The 26,475-nt window shown below is 40.8% G+C and overlaps 1 long non-coding RNA gene across 1 annotated transcript in view; it reads left to right on the forward strand.

Moving 5' to 3' along the window:
• Positions 1-20,472, forward strand: part of LOC121960446 (uncharacterized) — a 112,518-nt gene extending 92,046 nt beyond the window's left edge. The window contains exons 4-5 of the long non-coding RNA XR_006106983.2: positions 15,020-15,082; positions 15,274-20,472. This is a non-coding gene — a long non-coding RNA (uncharacterized LOC121960446). The remainder of the gene's footprint in view (positions 1-15,019; positions 15,083-15,273) is intronic.
• Positions 20,473-26,475: the final 6,003 nt, after the last annotated feature.

The raw sequence follows: 26,475 nt of genomic DNA on the forward strand, positions 1-26,475 counted from the left end.
AATGCAATAAAAATAGGAAATGCCTTCATTTTTAATTCTAATGCAGCATAGTTTTCTGTTTGTAGTTCACCTACTTTTTCAAGTGTTGCTGTGGACACGTCCGTCAAAATAAAACTGTCCAAATAGAAACAGTAAACTTTCTCCAAAACAAACTCGATGCATATCTTAATATGGATGAAATCACTTTGACGCTAAAACCAAATGAGATAAGGTACAAAGAAACTACGCGATCAGTAATTTTGACGTTTCTCCTGCGAAAAACGCCATGGGACACTTCTCTCATCCTGACAGTTTTATGGAATCTTTCATTTTGATAATCCTTGTATTGGTGCTACCTGTCAGAGCACACAGAAGTAACCACCGAGCCCCCTCAATCTCTCAGCTAAATCTCCCTGTCTACACAACATTGGCCCCGTGATAAGAAGGTGACACTGTCACTCCAGCCCACACACACACACACATACACATGATCACATAAATACACACATATATATATATACACGCAAACAGCCTTGGAGGCGTGCAGTGTGCATAGGCGTTCAGCATCATGCTAATTTTCATTGTTGTGATAAAAATAAACAGGTCTGGGGAGCTGAATCTGAAGGCCCGAGGGTCACGGCGTGCTCGACTGACAACGGGGGTGGAGGGTGGGGGTGAAGGGAGGGGGTGGGGCAGGGAGGAGGGTGGCTCAGACTGAATTACCTTGATCCAGTACGACAGCCTCACATCACTGTCACCAGCCTGTTTGGAAGGGCTTGATGGGGCTGTGGTGCTAAGTTCGAGTAAGCCGACTGCGATGGATGTGTGTTGACAGTATACTGTATTCAAGGGCACATTGAAATGAGCGGGCGGGATTGGAGAGGGGGAAAGTTTGCTAAGCCATGTGTGCCATAATTATCCCGGGCTCTCCTCGTGCCTCTTATCTGGTGGCTGGTGGTGATAGTCAGATGAGTGAGAAATCGACTGTGACATTATCTCCGTCTCACAATAGCCTCTAAATCTTACAATAGTCAGAAGGTGTTATGTGGGAGCAATTTCTATAGGATTTTTCTCTCCAAGGGCCATGTCACATCAGTAATATCTCTGTAGCATTGTAATGATATAGAAGACTTTTTTTAAACATTATAAAAATAAATTACTGTATGATATTACATATTAGATATTTTACACGCATCTGTTGTTATCTGTTACGTTGCATCACTATAATGTTACTTATCTTTGCAATACTTTAAGTTCTGGGAAATTCCATATAAAACTAACAATGTTAATAATAACAAAAATGTCATTTTAATGTTATTACAACAGTAGAATTTTTTGAACACGGTTCAAACATTTCTAAACAAATGAGGTCTTAATATCTAACATATTTATGTCCATAAGTCATGTATCATCTGATATTATTGTTTCAAGCCTTGCTGGTTCTAACACTTGAGGTGTTGTGCTTTTCATCACAGGTGAGGTGCCACACTCGAGCACTAGGTGGTGCTTGAACACAGCCCTCACACACTTACACACGCAGACACACACACACACACACCTACACGCACACCTCTTTTCCTCCCCTCACACACATTATCATCAACTCTGTTCACTCTAAGAGAACAACAAAAGCCCCCCACCCCTGCCCTTACACACAAGCATGCACACACACATATGCATACAAACAAAGCAGGCGAAAAAGATGCAAGGCTCAACTTACAGACCTCTTCTCTGTTCATTTGATGTTCATCAGCTTCCCTTTCACTCCTCCCTCCCTCGCCTTCACACACACACAAACACACACAAATACACTGCTCTCTACCTTACTCATCAAGTCTCAGCTACACGTGTCGAAAGCTATGATATCCATCTAATCATCTGGCCTTTTCTCCTCTCTCTCCTTTCAGGATTTACTGGGAAGGGGTTGGTAGTATGCTCAGTGTTTCAGGGGCAGGCGACCAGTTGCAACACAATACCTGTGAAAGCACACACACACAAATATAAAAACACACACACACACAGTTTCTCGGCCTAAAACTGAGCCATGCATATGTACATACAACACTTAAGCTCGACTGTCTTGGTCAGATACGTAGACGACCTACAGAATGTGTGTATTTGGACGCTTGAGTTTAATTTTTAAGCATCGTAATGAAAACATTATCTACTGTTGTAGTGAGGTGGGAGTTGGCTAGGGAAACAAAGGTCTTCTAATAGTCAGAACAATCATGAAAGAAGTGCATGGGGCATCTTGATCAACAATATATATATATATATATATTTTCTGTAGTTTCACTTGTGTATACCTTTCCAAATATATCTCTGGGCAGATCTTCCTCTGATAGGATTTAAGGCAATTTCTCTGTGTCACTCACAGAAAAATTAATTAATATATTTGAAAATTATTTTTCATAAAAGAAATAGTTTAACCATATAATATAACAATACAAAACATATTATTAATAGTAGTAATAAAATATATAGTGTCCAAACAACTTATTTTAAATTAACCATAGCATTTCACACAGCATTGCATAACTTCAGCTCATTTAAGGTGTCTGTGGAATTACAGTTAATACAGTATTGCTGATCTACAGTCCTGTTGGTTCAGTTTTTTTACTAGATAAATTGTGAAACTCATAAATGATCAGTGTTAAAGTACGAATATGTGATGTATTTTTTTTGTTCATAGTTTGTGGAGCACAACATCATCAATTCGTGTGTGTGTGTGTGTGTGTGTGTTTATGTGTGTGTGTGTGGTTGGTGCCCGTAGCAATAGTGTGATTGTACCATGAGGAGAGACTGTTTGAGTCCCTGTGTGGCCTTGTTCTCATGCTAACCAGCCAGTGTTTAGTGCCGTGTGTTGTCTGAACCAGGGGCTACATGGGGTCTGTGCATGCGTGTTTGTGTATCTGTGGTCGTATATCTGTCTACATGTGTGTTGTGAGACTGAGCGCGCACATCTGCATGTGTGTGTTTTCTTCACGTTGTCCTATGTGTGCTCGTCGGTCGGTGGGTCTACGGGGCAGCTGCGTGAGCATTCCTGTTGACGTTAAGCAGCTAAACAGTACCAGCTTGCTGGGCTCTTAACCTCCCCTCTCAGAGAGAAGACCTAATGAAGTCCTGAAAGGCTTCCTGACTCCATCATCTGGCTTTGTTTAGGCCCCGCTCTCCCTCCCTTTGCTTGAGGAAAGCCATTAGCCCATTGAGAAGACAGTCGCACAGGCCCTGAAAGACAGGCCTCCACTGTTAAAAAACTCTGTAGTGGTGCTTCAAGGACCCTCAGTGTGCCTGAAAGAGTGCTTATAAGGTGCCTTTAAAGACCTCAGGGTCCCTTCAAGTATCTTCTTGAATGTTGCTATTCTAGAAGTTTCTTTGGGGAGGCAGGAAGGTTTTAGGCAATGTCTAATTCCAACATTAATTGGATATTAGAGTACTGACGACAGATTATGTTGATTTTTGTTGTTGTTGTTGTTGTTGGTTTTAACTAGTGTTGTAAGTAATCAAAATCCAGTGTCTTCCAAAACTACATTTATTTTCATAATAGTCAAGTTTTTTGGAGGGATATGTTGTCACTGTGTAATGTTTGATGTTATCCAATTCTATCCATTGTACATATAATTGTTAGACACAATTAAAACAACAGTTTCTTTTCAGTACATTTGGGCAAACAAAATGTGTATTATGATTTGTAAAAAAGAATTATGAAAAAATCATGTAACTAAAACTTCAAACACACTAATACTAAGTTGTTAACTTAATTAATCAGGTTTCATACAGTTACATACTTTGCTCTGTATACTTTGCTCTGTATTTTGCAATACAAAAGATGCAAGATTTTTACAAAGTAAACTTTGAAAGCTGCATCTTGTTAAAGCGTAAAAAAAATCCCCAAGGAACCATTCTTTTTACAGTGTGGTTAAAGGTGAGTGTGTATCCATTACAAATGGCAGCTACATCCAGAACCAGGAAACAGAGCATGTAAGATCGCCAACATCTCCCACTATGGATGGCAGGAAAAGCGGGAGAATGAGAGCTATGGGCAGTGATATATAGATGGAAGGGATCAAATAAACTAGAGGGATCATTCTCTCTTGCTGAGGAGGTTTTCAGCCCCTCCCCTTCTCCTCTTTGCACACATGTAATAGCACTTCATTTTAATTTTATAGCTTGTGTATACTCAATAGAGTAAAATTGTTTCTACGTGGTTATTCCAGTCTATTGAGAGCAAGGCAAGTGAAAAGGGAAAGGGGGGTTGGGGGGGGCGGGCACGGATGGCAAATAAAAAACTGTGGCAGTTAAAATTGAATTTGTATTCACCAGGAAGTGGGTTAACCCAGTTAAAAGTCAGGGAATCCAATAGCACAAGCTGATATGTGGTGTCGAGACAATCTCCTTTGGGGAGCTAAGGCGCTTGGCTCATATGCTGCCTACCCGGGCTCATAGCATGTTTTCAGGTAATAATAATACATCATATTGCTTAACGGCATATTTATGTAAGAACTCAGCGAGAGGAGGCATCTGGAGTGCCTTGGCGTTGTTCTTTGAAATCACCTCCTTCAGATATGTGCCACTCGCTGTTGTTATGTTTTCTCTTCCTTATCAGTTTTGCAGAGACGGAAAATTCTATTACAGAGCGTATTTGGTTTGTCACAGTCAGATGCCTTCTCTTCAGGTTGCGTTTGGTGGGGGGGGTGCAGGAATTTTTTTCCCCTTGATTTCTCTCCTTTTTTTTTTTTTAAGAGACAGTGTGACTGTATTTGTGTGTGGCTCTCCTACCGCCCCCCATTCTTCTCATGCTAAAGAAGAAAGGCATGTTTTTCATCAAAAAAAAGCAGAGAGTGGGGAAAATGACAAATCTCCCGGTCTTTGTTATTGAAATATATTGACTGCCCTTGGTTCATTGACTTTTTATTACAAGAGGTAGCACAACTGTCAGCAAATAGGGAGAAATTTGTTTCAGCCATTTGCTTTGGAACATTTGAAGCTGATAATTTTTGTACTCCGTGTACGCGCTGTGTGCACGGCTTTTTGTGTGTGTCAGCAGCAAGCATGTTTTTGCTTGTTTTTTCGTGTGTGTTTTTGTATGTGGATTTGTGTGCAGGAGGTGCAGCTGTAAGCAGTGATGGTACAAAAGGAAAATGAGGAGAAAGAGGAAGGAGTGGAGACAGAGAAAGATAGAGAGAGCGAGGGAGGGGGGAGACTAAGTCAGGGAGAGACAGCCAGACAGAGAGGTGGTTTCGGTCTACCAGGAACACACAGCTCTACCCGCCAGCAGTCTGTCAGTGGTGGTCCCCTCATCCAGTCTGCTGCAGCATCTGCCAGAGAGGCACCAGGCTGAGCAAGACCCAGATCCTTTCCACGGCCCCATTTCAAGACCAGAGCCCCATCAACTGCCTTCTCCTCCAGGCCCAGCTGTCTTCTCCTGCTCTTCCCGCCCCATACCTCTCTGTCTTCACACCAAGCCATGTTAGTAACCCTGAAGGACCCTCAGGCCTGTATCTATTCTCCATGTACAGCCTCAGTTCCCTCCAGCCCTATCCCCATATTCCTCTGCTGCAGACCCAGCACAGCCTCTCAAGACCCCCCAGACTCATATCTCTCCTCCAGCCTTTTCCAAATGCCAATTCACTTCACCATACATTCATAAAGACATGCAGCATGGAAGTAGTAAACCAAATCTAAGAGGTCTATAATAGTAAATACGCTTAAGTCTATATAACTATAAATGTGTGTTTTTTAAAGCACAATTTAGCAAGGGAGACTGTTATTCTAAGCTAACCTTTGTTTTGTACAGCAGATCTTTCCTGGGCAAATCCTGTCTCACAGGATTTTTGCATGTCCGTCAATATCAATATTTTTTAAAGCTACAAAATAGAAGAAAAATTGCTAACATCCACCATGGCTGAACAGATAAAGAGAAGAAATCCACCAAGAAAAGCTAAAAGCACATATTATTTCATCAGCAGGTGTGGGTACCATGCAAAACTGCTCATGTCTAATTTGAAACAAAACTTAGAGGTAGACAGAGGCCCATGTCAAAAATCCATGCGTATTAGATTGTTTAGGACACAAAAACATGTATTTTCACTTGATGCTCTTTGCTGCTTATCAGATGCAAGCTTCAGTTATTCTAAGCTACTGTCTGTGTTGTCAATGGGCCATAAAATGGCAATAATGATTAACTTGCAAGTTGATTAGTAACAAGTGACATCACTTTACAGGCAGTCTGTGTTCTTCAAGTTTTTGACCTATAACCTCAACTTAATTTGACTTCTTTAACCCAACTGGGTGCATTCGTTTACATTAAGTTTTCTTGCCATGTAGTCTCCTGCATCACTAATATTAGAAGTACCTGGAATATAATGCAGCTATAACTGTAGAGTGCCTATAACAGGAGTAAAAACAACAAAGATCAAATTTTTCTTCCTGTCTCATCCCTCTGCATACCTTTCCAGGCCCACCCAAAGGTCCCCTAACCTTTAACCTCAGGTTTGACCCGTTCTTCTCCCCCTGCACCACTCTCAGCCATTCCTCCCCGCCTTCATTCCCATTCGCTTCCCATTACCGAGCCGCAACCATTCTCCTCCAGCCCTATCCCCATTTAAAGCCCTTTCTCTTTCCCTGCTGGGGCTGGAGAGGGGCCGAAGCCACAGCATCTCCCCATCCGTTAGCCAGGAGCCAGAGATCCCAGCCAGAGATGCCATCTGATACAAGTCTATCATAATGAAGGTCCAGCATGGGGCTAAATGAGTTTCCACCTCAGCCGCGCGAGGGGCTAATGACAAAACAGCCTCCCTGTGCTCCTTGGCCTGCCGCTAGCTTTAATCAGGGCATATGGCACTTGCCTAAACTGCTTGGCTATGAGGAACAGAGGAGAGGAGAGGATATGGGAGAAAGAAGAGGCTGCAGAGGAAGGTCTCAAGATGAATAAAAAGAGAGAAGAAGAGACATTAGGAGAGGCAAGGGAGAAATAAGGAATTGTGGGAGTTTTAAAAGTTATATGTATCAAATTAAACTGTACAAAAGTCCACCGGAGTGCGTTTTCATAGAGTTAAAGACAGGGCTTTGTGATAATTATTTCGCACCTACTCAAGGCCTCATAGGCAGGCATGTGTGGGTGTCTAATACAGAGCGGAAATCACTAATAGCTTTCATAGATTTATATTAATTTGCAGGATTTAATGTGCCTTAAATGGCAGATGATCAACAAGGGAAAACAAAAGTGCATTAGTGCCCCGGTGGCATAAAAAGAGTGTGGAAGGGGGTGGGAGCTTAACAAATAGGCTACTCCATTTTCATAGCCCACTTTATGGCTCCCCAACTTATCCAAATTAGCTTAAAGGATTGATAATTCTTCACTAATATAAAACTGTTACTGAGCCCCTAAACTGTGACTTGCCCTTTTTTTTTTTAGGTTTTGTCAAACACTAAATAGAGGGCTTGGTTGTGGAAATTAAATTGAAATCGCATAACAAGGCTTCCTTTTAATTTGATTAATTCTTTGTTGTTGTTTTAGATCCCTAGCGAAGACACCCATGACGTTTCGAGGTTATTTGTTCCACTGTCTAATGACAATTTTCTTGCACAATAACGCCAGTTAAAGAGCCGCCTCAGAGCGAGTTTTTTTTTTTTTTGCCTTGAAATCACAGACAAGGCTAAGCCAAAGGGGGACTAATAAACCTCACCCTTAATTCCACTGTGAGGCTACTGCTGTGACTGCTCATACCACAACTTCCCTACAGTCCTAATTGTATAGAGAGGGATGATCAAAACTTCATTTGGCCTCTTTGGGCTCGGCGTTGGAGGCATTTGAGGCAACAGTCATTTTTTTTAAAGTAAAGAGATATCAGATATTGAACCGAGTGACTGATGACCTCTCAATTTCCAATCTCAAGGCCATTAAAGCTGCACAAAATTGAATAGATGTAGCCGAAGATGCTTTCACACCTCGATGAGAGATCTTTAATCATGTCAAATAATGGTTCTCTGTGTGCACAAAGCAAGCAGTCACAGAGAAAACTTCCCAAAATGCATCTGAGCGCTTGAACATTGTGGCTCCATTGTAAACTGCTGTACTGTAGGATGCTTTTTGGCAGCAAAAAAAACAGTCAGGCTGTACCAGGCTGTACTCAGCATGGAGAAAATGAACCTCTGAAACCCATGCTGACAGTTTTGGTCCCTACTGTTCCTGATTTCAGCAACACCATAACCAGTCTTGGCAACCAACAAGCCCCCAGTACAAATTAGCCAGCCGTCAGCAGGGTGCAAGGATTGCTTTTCCATGACAGGAAAAAAATATAGAGGAAGGCTCAGTTTATCCAGGCAAAGGCCTTTACAGACAGCTTCTTGGACTTCCTACTGAAACTCACAGTCGTTTCTCCTACTTTCCTATTCCTGCGCTCTCATATATCTCTTCCTCAATCGCATACAATCCTGCCTCGCTCCAAATATCGTCGCCGAGGTTTCCCCTCAGAGCGGGGTGATTGCTTGCAGCTGGGGTGCATTGAGAACATTTTAATATTATGCAGAAGATTAGAGCAAACTAACTACATTATTCTCCAATTACACTCATTTCATCCAACTGATGTCTTTATATCCTTCCCCTCGCCTCGATTAGCCTAATGTGAAAATGGAAGGGGGGAATGCGCTTAGGACTGTACCGATTGTTCCTCGGCTGCCTATTATTTCAAAGCGCCATTAAAAGGGAGGCGTCTTTTATAGTGACTGTAAATAAAACGATTAGGGGCAGATCCAGCCGGGTGCTGGGGAAGATTTCATTTCAGGGATCTGCTTATCAACGTTCTTGGAAGGTTTGGAAGGATTGCGAGGGCCCGCCACATACGAGACGCTACCTTCCCCCCACCTTCATGCCACAATGGCTTTCTGTATCTCTCTGAAGCCGCATTAAAGTAGCTTGTCATAAAATAAATAAATCAATTACATTCCCACACACATGCACGTCTTATATCACAACATGAGTTCAAATCGTTTCGTCTCACATGGTCCGTAAGCCCGCCTAATATCCTGCCAAGCATGCCCGAATTATTAGAAAGCACGAGTAACAGTTGTTGGCCAATGTTGCGGATCCACACATATATGGTAATGCTATGTGTCTGAAAGCTCCTTCACCTCATAAACCACTTGCTGAGCAGGAAGCTTGTTGAATTGTGGGTGTTCTACACAAAGCAAACATGGCAAACAACGCACAAGACTCTCCAAAGCAGAGAGATCCTCAAGTACTTTTCTCCTAGGTCTTTGCTCTCTATGTATGCAACAAGTCCATTAGCCATGCTTAGTAGCAGGGAGCTTTTTTATGGAACCATTCGAGGACTTTTTGGAATTCTTCAGCCCATTCATCATGCACAAATTACTAGATACCTGATAAATTAAATGTTCATCAGGAATTATTCCAAATCTTCTTAAACAGCAATGTTGCCTTTAGCGTGCTAAGAGTTTGAAAGATGTCTAGAAATATATGTAATGATAGACCTTCAGGAATAAATACGGTACACTGCAAGAACCAGAGATGTTTATGATAAGTGGTTGAAAATTGGCCAATCTTGTGAAACTCAAACTGCTGTTCTTGAAATATTTCTAAGGCTTTTCCAAGGATAATATAGTAAACCCATGTACAGCATTGACTTTTTGATTGGCAAATGCTTTTGTATAAACCAACCTATATATTAATATATACATTTGCTTTCACATATGGTACATGAGGAGTATGGAGTTCATGAATTTTCTCAACAATATTTCAGTACTGTATGTGGAGCTTATGGTTTGTACATAAGGAAAAAAGTTACAATTGCACACCTACTCTATACCACGCAAGTTTAATGAATCATTAAATTCAAAGTAAAGTAATCCAAAGTATTCAATGTAGAAAGATTAAAAAAATGAAATTGAGCTGAAAATTATTTTACAGTAGAATTATATAACCTAAAAGAAAAGCATAAAATACTAAGCTGTGTGAAGCTGAACTCATTCTCTTTTTTTTTTTTTTCATTTTTGCAGGAAAAATAACTTGGAATATTAGAAAAATAGTTACCAATTAACTGACTAATAATTGTATCATTTTATCTTACTTGCATAAACTATTAGTTAATTTAATTTCTAACAAAATATAATATTTAAGAAGTTCTTTGTATAGTTTGTGTGCAAAACTCTTAAATTGTAAAGTAACTAAAGCTGTCAGATAATGTAATGCAGTATAAAGTACAATATTTCTTTCTGAGATGTCGTGGATTTGTATGAAGAGGAACACTGAAAAGAAAACATGTAAGTAAAGTAAAAGTGTGTACTGAAGTATAGCACTTTAATAAATTTACTTAGTTAAATTTCACCACTGGAGACAAGTGAATGTAATGTAATGTAATGTGCAGTTTTACTTGCACATACAGACATATTTTCAAACTAGATTTCATAGTGCTGTAGTTTGCATGGTGGTTATATGGGCTTGACCACACATGTGTCTTGTAAGACAGATCTTGTTAAATAATAATCAAAAAAAAAGAAAGAAAGAAATGTGTTATTACATCAACTCATTACATGCTATGCTCCATATTAAGCATTGCTGTGACATTACATTGAAACCCCTTTGGGCTATACTGAGGCACCCTTGTAATGTTTGTTTTTCCTTTCTTTCCCCCTCTCCATTTCTTTCTCTCTATCTCTCTCTCTCCTTCTCCTTTAGTTTCTTGGATTGACTTCTCTTTTGTGCTGGGTAGCAAGGACGCACAGTGTTGATTTCAGTTGTACGGCGGTTGTTTCATAGCTCGCAGCATGTTTGTCTATGGTGGCATTCCTCAATTCCATTCAGCACACATGAGGATCCCCTCGGGCTGGGCATATCCCTGCGTCCTCTGCTCCTCCACCATCCCAGAGATGGACCGGGCAAACATCTGATCTCTTACCCCAAACACACTAGTGTGTCTGCATTTGCACAAATGTATGAGCACACAGACACACCTGCACAAATACACTCCAGCAAACACAAACATAGTGACATGCACACACTTACACTCAAACACACACACACGCACGCACGCACACGCACACACACACACACACACACACACACACACACACATGCACCGCAAACCACCATCTCCACACTTAATACTTGCTCCTGTATCACATTGCAGTAAATCCAGTTAAGAAGCACTGTGGGGAGAGAAAATAAGAGCTACAGTTACCAGGTCTGGAATGGTTTGACCTGAGCTGTGTCATCATGTAGCGATGCCATTGTCTGATGAAATGTTTGAATATGACAGATCCACAAAGCCTTTTAGCGTGTCAGCATTGGTAATTTATTACGGTGAAATTTTCCACTTGCGAGATCTGAAGCAGGCTTCAGGTCAGTGTGTTTCTCTCAGACATTTTTCTTTCATGCACATCAAAAAAACCTTTTGAACCAGTGTGAATAAACACATGACACTGAAATTCTCCTTCCAAATCCAAATGATAAAAATGACCAAATTGGTGTAAGGCCTCTAGGACTTTCTCCAGATTTGGACAGGGATGAAAACCACCACTTCTTGGTGAGACTGAAGGTTATGTTTTATTGTTGGGGAGACTGACTCTTTAAAAAGGTTGACAGATTGCTTTGTTTACTGGAAGTAAAACTACTCTGACCATAATTCCCTTTGGAACTAGAGCAAGGCCTGATGCTTTGACCTTTTGCAAATGAATCTGATCAAACCCAAGCACTTCAGGTAATTACACAGCAAACGTGCTTTGACAGGACCTATCTGGACTGAATTACTAACCGTATGTCAGAGCAAAACAATGCATTTTAGGCTCACTGTCTGAGCTCTAGGATGCTGTGGCCCTCTGCAGGAGCAGAATGTAGTGCGATTTTGACATTCCTAGATCATACAACCATAAACGTGTCTGTAAAATGGGTTGGATGGGGGCAGGTGGGGGCTGAAGGGTTTTGTCATTCTCTCTGTATGAATCAGTCTGCAAAAAGGATTGTGGAAAAAGAAGAAAACAGACAAAATCAGTGAGGGAGAACACAAGGATGAATGATAGAAATGTTAAAATGGACATCAGTCCATCCTCCATTGGAGCTCAGAGTGTTAGAGGGCCTCACAGCCAGATCTCTGATTCAGAGCTTAAAAGCCATGTGGTTTCCTACAGAGCCCATGTAGTGGAACCAGAATCACTCTGGCAATGTACGGAGCAAGAAGCGCCTCAGTGGATAAGCCTTAAAACAGGAGCCCAGGGGACATCATGACTGACCAGAGACAACATTTATCCTCAGACTATCATGACTCTATAGTGAAACCCCCCTGAAGTCTTACATTTCTCTCCTCCATCTTTGATAAGATTCGTTGATTATGACTCCAGGATCACACAGGACTTAATCAACAACCAGCTATGCACTGTTACTGTGCACCAGGATGCATTTATAAATCAGGATCAGTGTATAATGTCTTTTTTGGCTCTAGAAGAAGCTTCATAGAATCTAAAAAAAATAATTCAGATAATGTCATCCAGGTTATCCCAGCTTTGGCTTGGGCACTACACAATTTTTAACAGAAAATCTGCTTTTAAAACTTCAAAGCCTCATGTGTTTACCAGGCAAGGAGGGTTCAAGAAAAATCTCTACTGAGTTACATTTTGGGAAGTGTAAAACCCAACATTTTTTAGGCTTGACCTGTTCTTGGGACTAAAATCATATCTTTGCTTCTGTTTTACCTGTCTGACTATTCTTTTTAAAATTGGTCTCTTTCAAGATTTAAGATTCAATACTTTATTGCCATGCTTACATAGTTATAGGACTTTGGGTTGGTGAGCTCACAAGACAAAAAGACAAAAATGACAAGATCTCCAATTGCATTGTGACTACCTTAAGACATAGAAAAAAATTAAGTACTAGTGATAAATTATTAAAACACACATTCCCATCAGGGTGCTATTGTATCACTTCTTCTATCTAAAGGTGTATATTTCAGCAAGGGGTGAAAGCTCCTTGAAGTTTCCTGTCTTCCTCTGAGGTGTGTCCATACCACACAATTATTCATTGCACTTTAGAAATCCAAAGAAGAGGAGATTGTTACACCCAAGAATTCGTAGACCTCCTCTTGTTGAATTTCCTGACCGTTTATAGCTAAAGGTAGTTTGCCACTATGATTTTTACAGACTTTTACCATTCTGCTTCTTTTGTTTTGGAACTGTTCAACTCCGACTTGTTGAGTACACACCAGTCCACCTGTGATGGAACCACATTTCTGAAAGTAATTTCATTGTTGTTTGAGATTAGTCTTAACAATGAGGTATCATTGGCAAATAACTCAAACTAATTTAAGTTAACATGGATTTTAAGAAGTACAATATTTAACTGCTAAATTACTCCTTTAAATATTGATCACGTCAAGATTTAAGCTAATTGTTTCTAGAATTAAACAAACCTTAAAGAATACAGGGGCATACAATATGGCTAGTTTCTAAAATCAAACCAGCTGGGGTCTCTATGTGATAGGGATATCTAATAAATACTACATATTCTTACCCAACATAACAAAGGACAAATCAATAGCTATGACCAAGGAGCCCAGGATCTTATCTGTTGTATACCTAGATGTTTGCAGGTAAACACAATGGTCTTGGGACACTATAATGTGGCCTCCTACAATGTTTTGCCTGAATATTAGTGTCAAAATACACTTAAGCTCTGTTTACTGTCAGCATTTGAATTTGTGTCAAAATTTGAGGATGGCCATTAGGACACAGCCCCTTTTAAACTTGAACACTTGAGTCACACTTGCAATAATGGGTTTTGAGATATCCATCAAACCTGACCCAAACAGAAGGCACAGTTACACCCTATCAATCAAACTAGACTGGTACATTGTTTGGAGAATCCACACTGGTTGAGATACCGTAAAGTGGGTCTGTTTTGCTATTTCCTGAAGGATGAGTGTGGTTAGATTCCAGGTTATTTATAGTGGAAACTCAGGTGAAATCGACTACTGTGGCTCACCTCGTCTCTCCTTTCCCGGTGTTAGATGAGTTAAAAACAGATCATATTTCCACAGGTGGCTGTGAGACGAACTCGCCCTGGAATGTTGGGCGACATAAATCTCTGTAATTGCATGGTATTGATCAGATAACCAAAGCTACAACTAGTGAGGGAGACGCCCTTTTTTTTTTCACCCCATACCATTTTTCATGCTTTCATCTGACATTGAGAGTGGAGCGTTAATCACTGCATGTGCACACACAGGCACGTGCACAGCCAGTCTGCCTCACACACATGAATGTGGATATGTCTGTGTCTAGCAGAGCTTCTGACAGTTCTCTGGAAAAAGTGAGGGCGTCAAAGATGTGCTCGGAATATGTTTTGACTGCTTTGACTTTGACTGCATGTATTGAAAGTATTCAGCGAGACTCAGATAGGCCGATGACATCAGTGTCCTGTAATTGATGGGACAATGTCAAGACTTTTAAAATCCGTAAACTTCTGCAGCATGACTGCACAGTGTTGACGAGTCGACTTAAGGAAAGAGAGACAAGTCTTTTCATCCAGGCTGACTTCCATGACATGTGCTCGGCTGTCTCTTGCGTGTCTTTGCTCGACTGTACAGAACACAAGGCCTAAATCCTCAAAAATGAATCCAGCCACATGAAGCATCTTGGGGCATTGTGGTGCTGTTTGTCTTCATGTCTGTGTTTACATATAGGGAGTATACATTTAAACCACATAAGGTATCTCTTTAGGAATCCTCTCGGGGAGGGCGATATCTTGAACTGATTAACTATCAACATTGGTGCTTGTTTTTGAAGGTTTATAAGAAAATCTAAGAATTTTCCTTCTTATAGTCTGATAAAACTTGACCCTCTAAATTGTCCCAGGCTCCTAGATTTGACTTGATAGACTTTTTTTTCTCTTCTGGCTCTCATAGGGAAATTTTGGCGAGGTTGATTCTCAAAAGTTTAATCCCCACCTCTGGAAACACATGTCCTTCCTGGTCTCTATTAAGTTTTGTTTGCCTGTATTTTTTCCACTATGTTCCTCTCATCATCCCCACAGTTCAAGCAAATGAAGAAAAGAAACCCCATAAGAGGTGAGGACTGCACGCTTTTCCTACAGGAGGTAAGAAAAAATCTATGCCATTGAAATTACATAAATTACAAGACAAAGCAAATGACCACAAGTTGTATACAATACCTGACCTGTAAACAGAAACTGTTTCAACTTTCACATGCATGTACCAGAGTCTGCATGCATTGTAAACAAAGTGAGATAGTTCCCCCAGTTCACTCCTCTGAACTCTAAAACCTCAGGTTGCTGAGAGTGACATCACCAGCCCCCGACACAGATCCATCTCTCCCCTCAGGGCTCGAGGAAGGAGGGAAGGGAAGAAGGTGGGATGGAGGGCGGAGAAAGAGGAGGTGGGTAAAGGAAAGGGAGAGAAGGGGCTTTGAGGTCACTTGATGGAGGGGTGGGGTTATAGGTCTCCTTCTCTGCCAGGTGTGCTTTTCACACAAACACATCCTCTCCTCTTCCACGGTGGTGTCGGTGGTGGGGTGAAAAATGACAAGGCCAGACATTGGAGCCGGCATGACAGAGAGCTGCTGCGGCTGCTGTGAAGATTTCCCACACATGTAACAGTGTGGGGACAGACATTAAGTTTTACAGCACACATGAAATCAAAAACTGGGGAATATATGGGATTCTCATTCTTAATGGAAGAATGAACATATACTGAATCATCAGAGAGTTCGCTTTTAACTCAGAGAAGTGTGTGACAGTTTGGTAATGATGCAACAAAAATCTCTCTCATAAGATTTTCTCAATACAATAAAGTCATGGTCATTATTAATAAAGGAACAGGTGACCTGGGAGATGTTAATAGATTTAAAAAGAAACAAACAAAGACAAAGAACAAAAAGGAAAAGAAATATTTATATCTATTTATATATGTATCTATTCAACCAGTACACCCCCTGCACCGAGTGGATCAATGAAGGAAATCAACCTTACAAAGATGAAAAAAAATCAGTTTTTTGCTGCAAGAAAAACTGCAAGGTTTGGGGGTCCTCCATCAGACAATGTTTAGCATTTTGCCCTTTATGTGTTTTTGTTTTTTATTTTTATTTTATGTAAATGTTTTACATTTTTGTCAAAAAAAAAAAACAAAAAACTAGCTACTTTCATTTTTTTATTGCACATGTTTTAAATATTGAGGGGGTGGGGGGGGGGGTGTCCTCTGTGTCCCACTCGAAAACTACACCTATGGGTTCTGATAATATGGTTTAGTTGGTTGGAGATTAACACTATATTTCAGTTGCTTTGTAGGTTGAGAAACAGCATGATTTAGCTGATGTGTCTGTCTCTTTTGCATTTGTCTTTGTATTGGTGGACCATTATCCCTTTATTGTAATATTGTTATTAAAAAAAAGATAAGGGTTTTTTTTCTCCTGAAAAAAGAAAAATACAATGTCACTTTTACAAGGTAAACACACAGTCCACAAATAAATATATATCCTCCAAAAGGAAAGAAAGAACAGTTATATGTCTCAATCACCTGAACTCATTATTTTTGTGTTATTTTAAAAACAAAAGTTTTAGGTTAACATTGATGGTTTGGCTGTAGTAGCAGATTTTCTTAAGCTGCGAGGAATTAGAACTGTGGTTTTAATCATGAGAATGCTGAAAATAAAACCTTGACACATGGCAAGTTTTTGTGAGAAAGGACCAAACCCATCCAACACCTTAACCGAGTTACACATATTTTCCAAAACAGTATAAATCACTGCTTATTTCTAGTATTGCTGTACTCATTCTATTGACTTCTCAGGTTATTTATAGGCTATACATTGGTGTCTACTTAGTGAAATACAACTTCGAATTAAATTAATTTTTACGTGGGGGACTTAATCCCAGGTTGACTAAAACTATTAAGACCACCTGAATAAAAAAAAAAGGAAACAAAGATGAAGTGGTTCCAGTGAGCACTGTCTGCTGGTAAGGCTCTTGCTCTACTGTACCAACTTTAAATCAGAAGCAGAAGATGTGACTGGCTCCAGCTTGTGCTAATGAACAGCCCGTACAGTGATAGGACAAACATCCTTGGGTCACCATGGCATAGCTTCCCTGCCATTAATTACAGCTCAGCCAGTGAGTATAAGCTACTAAAGATTATCTAAGGATACAGCAGATTATCTCCGGATGTGAGCTCTTTGAGAAACATAAATATGCTACCTCTTCTTTCTTCTTTTTCATGCAGTCCGCTGCTTTGTCTGTGGCATCAGGGGTTCCTCACATGGTGTCCATTATCGTTAAGTAAGAAAATGATGACCGGTTAAGACCACCAGGGCAGTTTTTTTAGACTGCCAGGAGAATTTAGATTTCTTCTTTTTGTACTCCATTAATTTTTTGCAGATCGGGAATTTAAATATTCCGTGCTTATAAACATGAGAGTGCAATCTGATGCCTCTTTGTTTGGAAGAAAATTGAAAAAAAAGTCTGTGACAAGTAGGTGAAATGCCAAGAGAGTTTCTTGTCTTGGTTCACTGACATCCCCCCCTGTGGTGGACATTTCTGTCCTTTTACAACAATCAAATTCAAAGGTTTTGTTTTGGCAATGTAATAAAATACTGTATCTGCATTTGATTTTTGGTTTCCATTGCAGAAAACTGAGCAGTGCTCATGTTTCTTTAGCAGTGTTGAAAACTACCTCACTACATCTATTTAAGTTGCTGTACTTTAAGGTACTTGTAATTTACTTGAGTACTTCTGTTTTCCGATAAGCTCAATTTTATAAATTATTCTGTTAAATATTATACCCATTGCTTCCAACCTTTTGGGGTCTTGGCACTTGATAAAGAAATAAATGATTATTAATAATAATTTAAAAAAGAAAAACTTCTAGGCCCCTTGTCATGTTTTAGAGGATAACCTACTCTCATCCCCTGGTCATTTATAATAGTGACATGATGTCATGCCCTTTGGCATGTGATATGGAAGCCAAAGGCACGCTTTAGCATCAGATGCTCCGAGCTTTTGACTGACTCCAACGTAAATCCATCCTAATCAATACTTGACACTGAGAGCAGATGTAGTAAAAAGAGAAAGTCTGCGCAAGGTGGAAAGGAGTTGAGGTGGATGGCACATGTGAAACAAAAAGTCAATGCTGTTCTAATGCAATGCTATGTAATATATGTACAGTTGTCACACACTGATGTCAATCATGTGTTTACATCACATTATGGTATTGTTACGTAACAAACATACTTATTTTAACCCAAAACATTATCTTCTCTTGAACCTAAACCTGCCAAACCTAATTAAGACTGTTTCACAACATTAATATTGTCTTACAATGTGTTTCAGCTGTGTGTCACAATGAGACGCCAAAGAGTACCTGTGCGTCACTTTGAGATGCAGAGTGTCAATATTTGACAGCCTGATAATGGGACACATGACATTTCATTTAAATATCTGCTCATGGCCCAAAAGGGGATTTTTTTCAGTATCAAGATAAAAAAGTAAAATTTCCTGACTGTTTTCTTATTATTATTTTACCCTGTGCTATGGTCACTATAGTGTCAGGAAGTCAGTGATAAGGATCTGTTTAATATCTTTGAGACAAAAGGGCGGGTAATGTCTCAACATGGCCTGAGCTGCTTAGGTAATGCCGTTTTCTCTCATATTACCAATAAACAGAAGGAGTCACTATATTGCAGGTTACATAAGGCACTAGGCTACCTCAAACTGTCTGAAAGGGCACACTTTTTAACCACTGCATTACTGCTTGCCATGTGACATTGTGATTGGTGTGGATTGTTTGTACAATATGTTTTTTTCCACAATAAATACAAAACAATCAACCATGAATACATCTTTGTATGTATTTAAATGAGCTTACAAAGCTTGATTTCTAAAGAATGCAGTGTTTTTTGATTTAACCTTCTAAATATGTTGTGCTGTGGATAAATCCAGTCTTTTCTTCCTGAAGTAAACACAAATACTAATGACAAAACAACAAAGCTGGAGAAAAAAACAACCCTCTGGAAGCAGAGAGTACACAGTTCCTGATCGTCCATGTGCTTTAGATTGTATATTTATTAAGTCTGGATAGGAGCACATGTCCCTCAGTAAGAAGTTGAATACCTCTGTTTGCAAAGGGATTTTACCAATTACCAAAGAAGTGCTCCAGTGTGCGTTTCAACTTTTAAAGTTCATATCCATAAATTCATCAGCTCTGCAATTTGCCAGATAAAGTAATTGGTTTCCAAATGTCACTCATTTCTTTGTTTGTTGTTGATTTCCATTCTTACAGTGAGTTACATTTTGTTTATTGTCAGTGCAGCTCTGCTCTGAGACCGAAGGCGAAGCACGGCACGGTGAAAATGCAGAGCTAACAATAAATAATGTAGGCAGCTGAGACTAAATGAACAATTATCAATGCTAATAACTTCCCTCCAAACTTTTTACACACATTGCTTGCTGTGCATGCATATTCTAGTATCCTTGTTTTTCTATTATTGCTGAGCTAGAATTACTGCACTCATCCTATAGCTAATCCATTTACATGGAAAAGTGAATCTCGGCATGAGCTCATCAACTAAACATCCCCTCTAAACAAACGGTGAGACAACTGGCTTTCTGCTTTATCGTGAACAAAGGCATCTATGGTTACCTCTTCTTGGTTACAGAAACATGACACAGTGTTTTTCCTCTCACACTTTCGACTGACTCCACACAGTGTTCCCCAGGGGCTCTGCTGTAATTTGGTAATTTGTCCACAGCTACCTTTTAGCATTTTTACAACTTTTTGAAGGAATGCTGTCGCACAAAAGGCCGGTCACTATACAGTACAAAAAGTCTCAAGAGGGTTATTCATACCCATGGTGCATCAGTGTGGAGTTACAGTAATACTGAGGAGGTTGGGTTACAGGGATAATGGCAGCTCTTTTTGGTTGCCCTCATGTTTGAGGAATTCCCCTTTTCTGGGGCTTTTTGTTGAAGTGTCTGTGCATCTGTATCACCTTTGGATACTGTAACAATATACGGTATTGAAATGCATTAAGACTGAGGAAATAATGGCAGATTATGTAATTTAGCACCAAATTTTCTAATCTCTTAATTCAAAATTCCAAATGTCATTTTTTTGTGTTATATTACTTGTTATACTCAAAGCCTGCAGGGGGACTAAAATCAGAACAACACATCTGGTCTCATTTCAGTCCCTCTGCGACAGTATGGGCACAAGCGGCTTGGGTGGAGGGGAAGACCACAGGACACAAGCCAATGCTTTGGCCATTACCGACCATGATACACCACTCGACTGATACGTCCTGTCACCCTTCTATACAAATCCCCCTGATGTCTGCTATGCGCATGCTTACACTCAGAGGCAGGCGGCGGCCTGAACTTGCTCTGTCACTCCGCCGTCCCCAGATTCCTACAGAGGAGGGAAGGGGCCCCCATGGGGACCCTAATCGCCAAAGCAAAGGGTCATCCATCAAGTCAGGCTCAGTGGGGACATTAGGGGAAAAGGCAGAGGAGGGATGAACAACATAAGGGAGGGAGAGGTAACAGGGAGAGACAGAAACAGACAGTGGGAGGGGACGGGGGGACTGAGAAAGAAACAGATTGAAATACAATGAAGAGAGAGAAAGAGGCAGAGCCCGGCTCTGTTTGTTTAGGGTCTGTCATTGTGTCGCCGTAGTAGAGGGGTTACGGGGGTGTCTCTCGGACACTGGGGGCTGCTGTGCTCCGCTGATGGCCCTGCGACTGAGCATATGTCACCAGTCTAGCGCGAACGAGGGCGCTGCCTCTGCTGGGGCACACGTCATTAGCACCATCTGTGACAGTACCCATGAGGCCCTGGTGCGCACAAATACGCTTTTTTTTTTGGGGAAGGGGGTGGAAAATGAGAGAGGAAGGGGCACTACTTGTGTATGTGTGTACTTCCAGGGTCACTGCTGCTCAACTAGACCTTGTATTGATGGAGGAGGGGGATAGAAGAAAAGCTAGTGAACCCGAGGTACCAGCGTAATGTGTGTGTGAGGGTGTGAAGGTGGGTGGAATTCGCGATGAGGGGTGCATGTGTGCAGTTACGTGTGTTTGTGAATCAGCGCAGTGTCATGTAAACGTACCAGTAAGTCCAGGACACCAGTATGGCAATGATTACAGACCTTTGGGAGGGAGGGCAAGACGGGCCCGGGGTCCGCTTGCTGCAGTCGTGTTGAGTCCAGATAGAGGAAATGCTGGAATAATAAGAACAGGAAGGGTAAATGGCCTATCAAACACACCCCTCTCTGACCTCCCCTGAGCCCGGCCGACCAGGATGAAAGATCCAGCCACTTTCTTCTCCTTAATGGTTTCCTCGGTAATCAGCGCAGCGGAAGTGCTCCAGTCCGGGGTGATTAGCCAGGGCTAGGATTCCTTAATCGCCCCGGCCCTGTTCTCATGCTTTGAAAAATAAAGGAGGGAGAGGGAAGGAGGGAAGAGGAAGCAAGGGTGATAACAGGGCCGTGTGTTTAAAGAAAAAGCAAAGGGGGAGAGATGTTTGGATACAGGATGATTTGGGAGGGCCACAAGTTGAGGAGTCAGAGTTGACGTTATTCCTACAGATTCAGCTGTGTAGTTGTTCAAAAGACACACACACAGAAAAATAGATTTAATGGTGTAAATTAATCCGGTGAAATTATGGAGGTTTCATTAAGTCCATGAAGTCAAAAGCTGAAGGACTTAATCACTGGGAAAACAGGCATTCATGAGGTGACTGCTAATTTGACTGAAACATGACCTCCCAGACAGCGATGACTCATGGCAGAGGCTAGGATGTTGCAAGCAACTGGCATGGATTTCCCATATTTATCCAGGATGCGTTTTGTTTGCACTTCTTTTCTAATCGGTTAACAGAGTTTTCAGTAAGACAACACAATTTTAAAATCCCTTACAATGTTTGGCTGTGCGGGGATTTGTTGTCATCACTGTAATTTGGCTGTGGCTTCACAGTTTAAACAATAATTAAATACTCAGCCAAGCAAGGAACAATATAACTGTACTAAAAGTGTGGCACCGTTATATATGCTTTCAATAAAAATGCAAGAATGTTTTTCATTAACACATAATTTTTCATTTAGATAATTCAGGATTGCTATTGATTTGGATTGCTGTAGTATAGTCTTACAGCAGCTCTAGCATTGAAAAGGGTGGTAAATTCCTCAGACTGTAAAATGAGAGCCTGTCTGTGGGCTGATGGTGACTGATGCTGGGGTCAGAACAGTTAGCCTAACCACAGAAATGGCAGACTGCATGAGTCACAGTTACAGGCAACACACTCTCTGTTCCCACAGGTTGCTACTTCAACCAAAGTCTTTGGCCCGGACCTTTCTTCATGTTTGTAAATCACAAACAATCTCTAACCAATATTACCAACAACCAGAGCCGTTTCCCTGCTTATGCTTGTATTGGAAGATTGCTATGAAACCACCGAATTATGAGCAATCAGGATAAAAACATAAGCTTAACAATGTGCAGCTTTGTGTGTTTGTTTTTGCATTGTGTCAACAGTGGAAAATGTTCACTTTTCACATTATGTAATCATAGCAGAATGATCATAAAATGACCAAGGGGACTATATAAGCAAATTTTTGTTTTAGTTGCTTGACCATTTGACACAAAAAGTAAGATGTTTTCCCCCCACACTTTATTTTTTTCATATTTAAGTATTCAAGTTGCTCCTATAGATTACATGTGTGTCTGAAAACATGGATGCATTTGTAAATGTGCAACCCACTATAAGTAAGAAACACTGTGCTAAGTTCAGAAGAAGCTAACGGATAAAGACCATACCCATAAATGAAAGTACCACGGGAGGTAAGTTGTGAACAGTAACTTTTACTTACATAAATTTTCAAGCAACAATTTGAAACACATTTGCATAAACATGTATGAAAAAAAAAAAAAATAGGCTCTAAAATAAATGAGTCTCATTTTTGTTTTTGATTTGTTTGTCAATAGTCCTTTGAGTCTAAGATAGAAAAATGCCCGTGCACAGCTTTAGTCAAGGTGCTGGTACTTTGGCAAAAGTACAAACGTGTAAAGAAAAACCACATGTCTGTCTGCTTTGTGATCACTTTTAGTATTAGTCAATCCACTGTCAGTATGGTCTGGGCAAAGGAAATCAAGGAATTGCCAAGTTGAGGGTAAGTGACCTTTCCAGGCACTCTTCTTGAGCGTTCTGACCTACGAGGATATTGGTACTGTATGTTTCAACAGCAAAACTTGTTGCAGCTGTTTGGAGGTCATTCCCTTGAGATTCACTCTGTTAATCCTCTTCTTCCATTATAGGTTGTTCATGTAGATACTAATCTGGATGCTGTACTGATGGTTCCTTTTCCATTTCAGGTATTTTGATACCATTTTCTGTATCAATGATGGACATATCTGGTAAGTGTGTTTCCTGTCTGCTGTTTGTTCCTCTGTTTCTATTTCATCATCAGTTGTATGATTTGCTGTTTCTGTTTCAATTTCTCCTTATGTCTTTTCTGTACTTCCCTCATGTTCAACAACAGGTAAGTTTACCTCAGGTTCCAGTTCCACAGGGTTAGGACAGTTTTCAGTGGAGGATGGGTAAAGTGAGATTCCCTGCAAGGTTTAATGTTCCATTTCAGGTAAGTTTTCCAAATCAACAAGTTCTCTTCAGATTCCAGTTCCACAGGGTTTCTCACCACAAGGTTGGGACTGTTTTCAGGATGGGTCAGGTCAGATTCTCGGCAAGGTTTGATGTTCCATGTTAGGTAAGTTTTCAAAATCAACAGGTAAGTTATCTTCAGATTCAAGTTCCACAGGGTTTCTCTCCGCAGGGTTAGGACTGTTTTCAGTGGAGGATGGATCATGTCGGATTCCCGGTAATGTTTGATGTTCCATTTCAAGTAAGTTTTCAAAATCAACAGGTAAGTTATCTTCAGATTCCAGTTCCACAGGGTTAGGACTGTTTTCAGTGGAGGATGGATCAGGTGAGATTCCTGGTAATGTTTGATGTTCCATTTCAGGTAAGTTTTCAAAATCAACAGGTAAGTTCTCTTCAGATTCCAGTTCCACGGGCTTTCTCTCCACAGGGTTAGGACTGTTTTCAGTGGAGGACGGGTAAGGTGAGATTCCCGGTAATGTTTGATGTTCCATTTCAGGTAAGTTTTCAAAATCAACAGGTAAGTTCTCTTCAGATTCCAGTTCCACGGGCTTTCTCTCCACAGGGTTAGGACTGTTTTCAGTGGAGGACGGGTAAGGTGAGATTCCCGGTAATGTTTGATGTTCCATTTCAGGTAAGTTTTCAAAATCAACAGGTAAGTTATCTTCAGATTCAAGTTCCACAGGGTTTCTCTCCGCAGGGTTAGGACTGTTTTCAGTGGAGGATGGATCAGGTGAGATTCCCGGTAATGTTTGATGTTCCATTTCAGGTAAGTTTTCAAAATCAACAGGTAAGTTCTCTTCAGATTCCAGTTCCACGGGCTTTCTCTCCACAGGGTTAGGACTGTTTTCAGTGGAGGACGGGTAAGGTGAGATTCCCGGTAATGTTTGATGTTCCATTTCAGGTAAGTTTTCAAAATCAACAGGTAAGTTCTCTTCAGATTCCAGTTCCACGGGCTTTCTCTCCACAGGGTTAGGACTGGATTCAGTGGAGGATGGATCAGGTGAGATTCCCGGTAATGTTTGATGTTCCATTTCAGGTAAGTTTTCAAAATCAACAGGTAAGTTCTCTTCAGATTCCAGTTCCACGGGCTTTCTCTCCACAGGGTTAGGACTGTTTTCAGTGGAGGACGGGTAAGGTGAGATTCCCGGTAATGTTTGATGTTCCATTTCAGGTAAGTTTTCAAAATCAACAGGTAAGTTCTCTTCAGATTCCAGTTCCACGGGCTTTCTCTCCACAGGGTTAGGACTGGATTCAGTGGAGGATGGATCAGGTGAGATTCCCGGTAATGTTTGATGTTCCATTTCAGGTAAGTTTTCAAAATCAACAGGTAAGTTCTCTTCAGATTCCAGTTCCACGGGCTTTCTCTCCACAGGGTTAGGACTGTTTTCAGTGGAGGATGGATCCGGTGAGATTCCTGGTAATGTTTGATGTTCCATTTCAGGTAAGTTTTCCAAATCAACAAGTTCTCTTCAGATTCCAGTTCCACAGGGTTTCTCACCACAAGGTTGGGACTGTTTTCAGTGAAGGATGGGTCAGGTCAGATTCTCGGCAAGGTTTGATGTTCCATGTTAGGTAAGTTTTCAAAATCAACAGGTAAGTTATCTTCAGATTCAAGTTCCACAGGGTTTCTCTCCGCAGGGTTAGGACTGTTTTCAGTGGAGGATGGATCATGTCGGATTCCCGGTAATGTTTGATGTTCCATTTCAAGTAAGTTTTCAAAATCAACAGGTAAGTTATCTTCAGATTCCAGTTCCACAGGGTTAGGACTGTTTTCAGTGGAGGATGGATCAGGTGAGATTCCCGGTAATGTTTGATGTTCCATTTCAGGTAAGTTTTCAAAATCAACAGGTAAGTTCTCTTCAGATTCCAGTTCCACGGGCTTTCTCTCCACAGGGTTAGGACTGTTTTCAGTGGAGGACGGGTAAGGTGAGATTCCCGGTAATGTTTGATGTTCCATTTCAGGTAAGTTTTCAAAATCAACAGGTAACTTCTCTTCAGATTCCAGTTTGACAGGGTTTCTCTCCGCAGGGTTAGGACTGTTTTCAGTGGAGGACGGGTAAGGTGAGATTCCCGGTAATGTTTGATGTTCCATTTCAAGTAAGTTTTCAAAATCAACAGGTAAGTTATCTTCAGATTCCAGTTCCACAGGGTTAGGACTGTTTTCAGTGGAGGATGGATCAGGTGAGATTCCCGGTAATGTTTGATGTTCCATTTCAGGTAAGTTTTCAAAATCAACAGGTAAGTTCTCTTCAGATTCCAGTTCCACGGGCTTTCTCTCCACAGGGTTAGGACTGTTTTCAGTGGAGGATGGATCAGGTGAGATTCCCAGTAGTGTTTGATGTTCCATTTCAGGTAAGTTTTCAAAATCAACAGGTAACTTCTCTTCAGATTCCAGTTTGACAGGGTTTCTCTCCACAGGGTTAGGACTGTTTTCAGTGGAGGACGGGTAAGGTGAGATTCCCGGTAATGTTTGATGGTCCATTTCAAGTAAGTTTTCAAAATCAACAGGTAAGTTATCTTCAGATTCCAGTTCCACGGGCTTTCTCTCCACAGGGTTAGGACTGTTTTCAGTGGAGGATGGATCAGGTGAGATTCCCGGTAATGTTTGATGTTCCATTTCAGGTAAGTTTTCAAAATCAACAGGTACATTTTCTTCAGATTCTAGTTCCACAGGGTTTCTCTCCTCATGGTTAGGACTGTTTTCAGTGGAGGATGGATCAGGTGAGATTCCCGGTAATGTTTGATGTTCCGTTGCAGGTAAGTTTTCAAAATCAACAGGTAAGTTTCTTCAGATTCCAGTTCCACAGGATTAGGACTCCTCTCAGTGGAGGAC

Source organism: Plectropomus leopardus, chromosome 21 (assembly GCF_026936395.1).
Source record: "Plectropomus leopardus strain MGB_pleo_1.0 chromosome 21, ASM2693639v1, whole genome shotgun sequence".
In the NCBI taxonomy this organism is placed as follows: Eukaryota; Metazoa; Chordata; class Actinopteri; order Perciformes; family Serranidae; genus Plectropomus; species Plectropomus leopardus.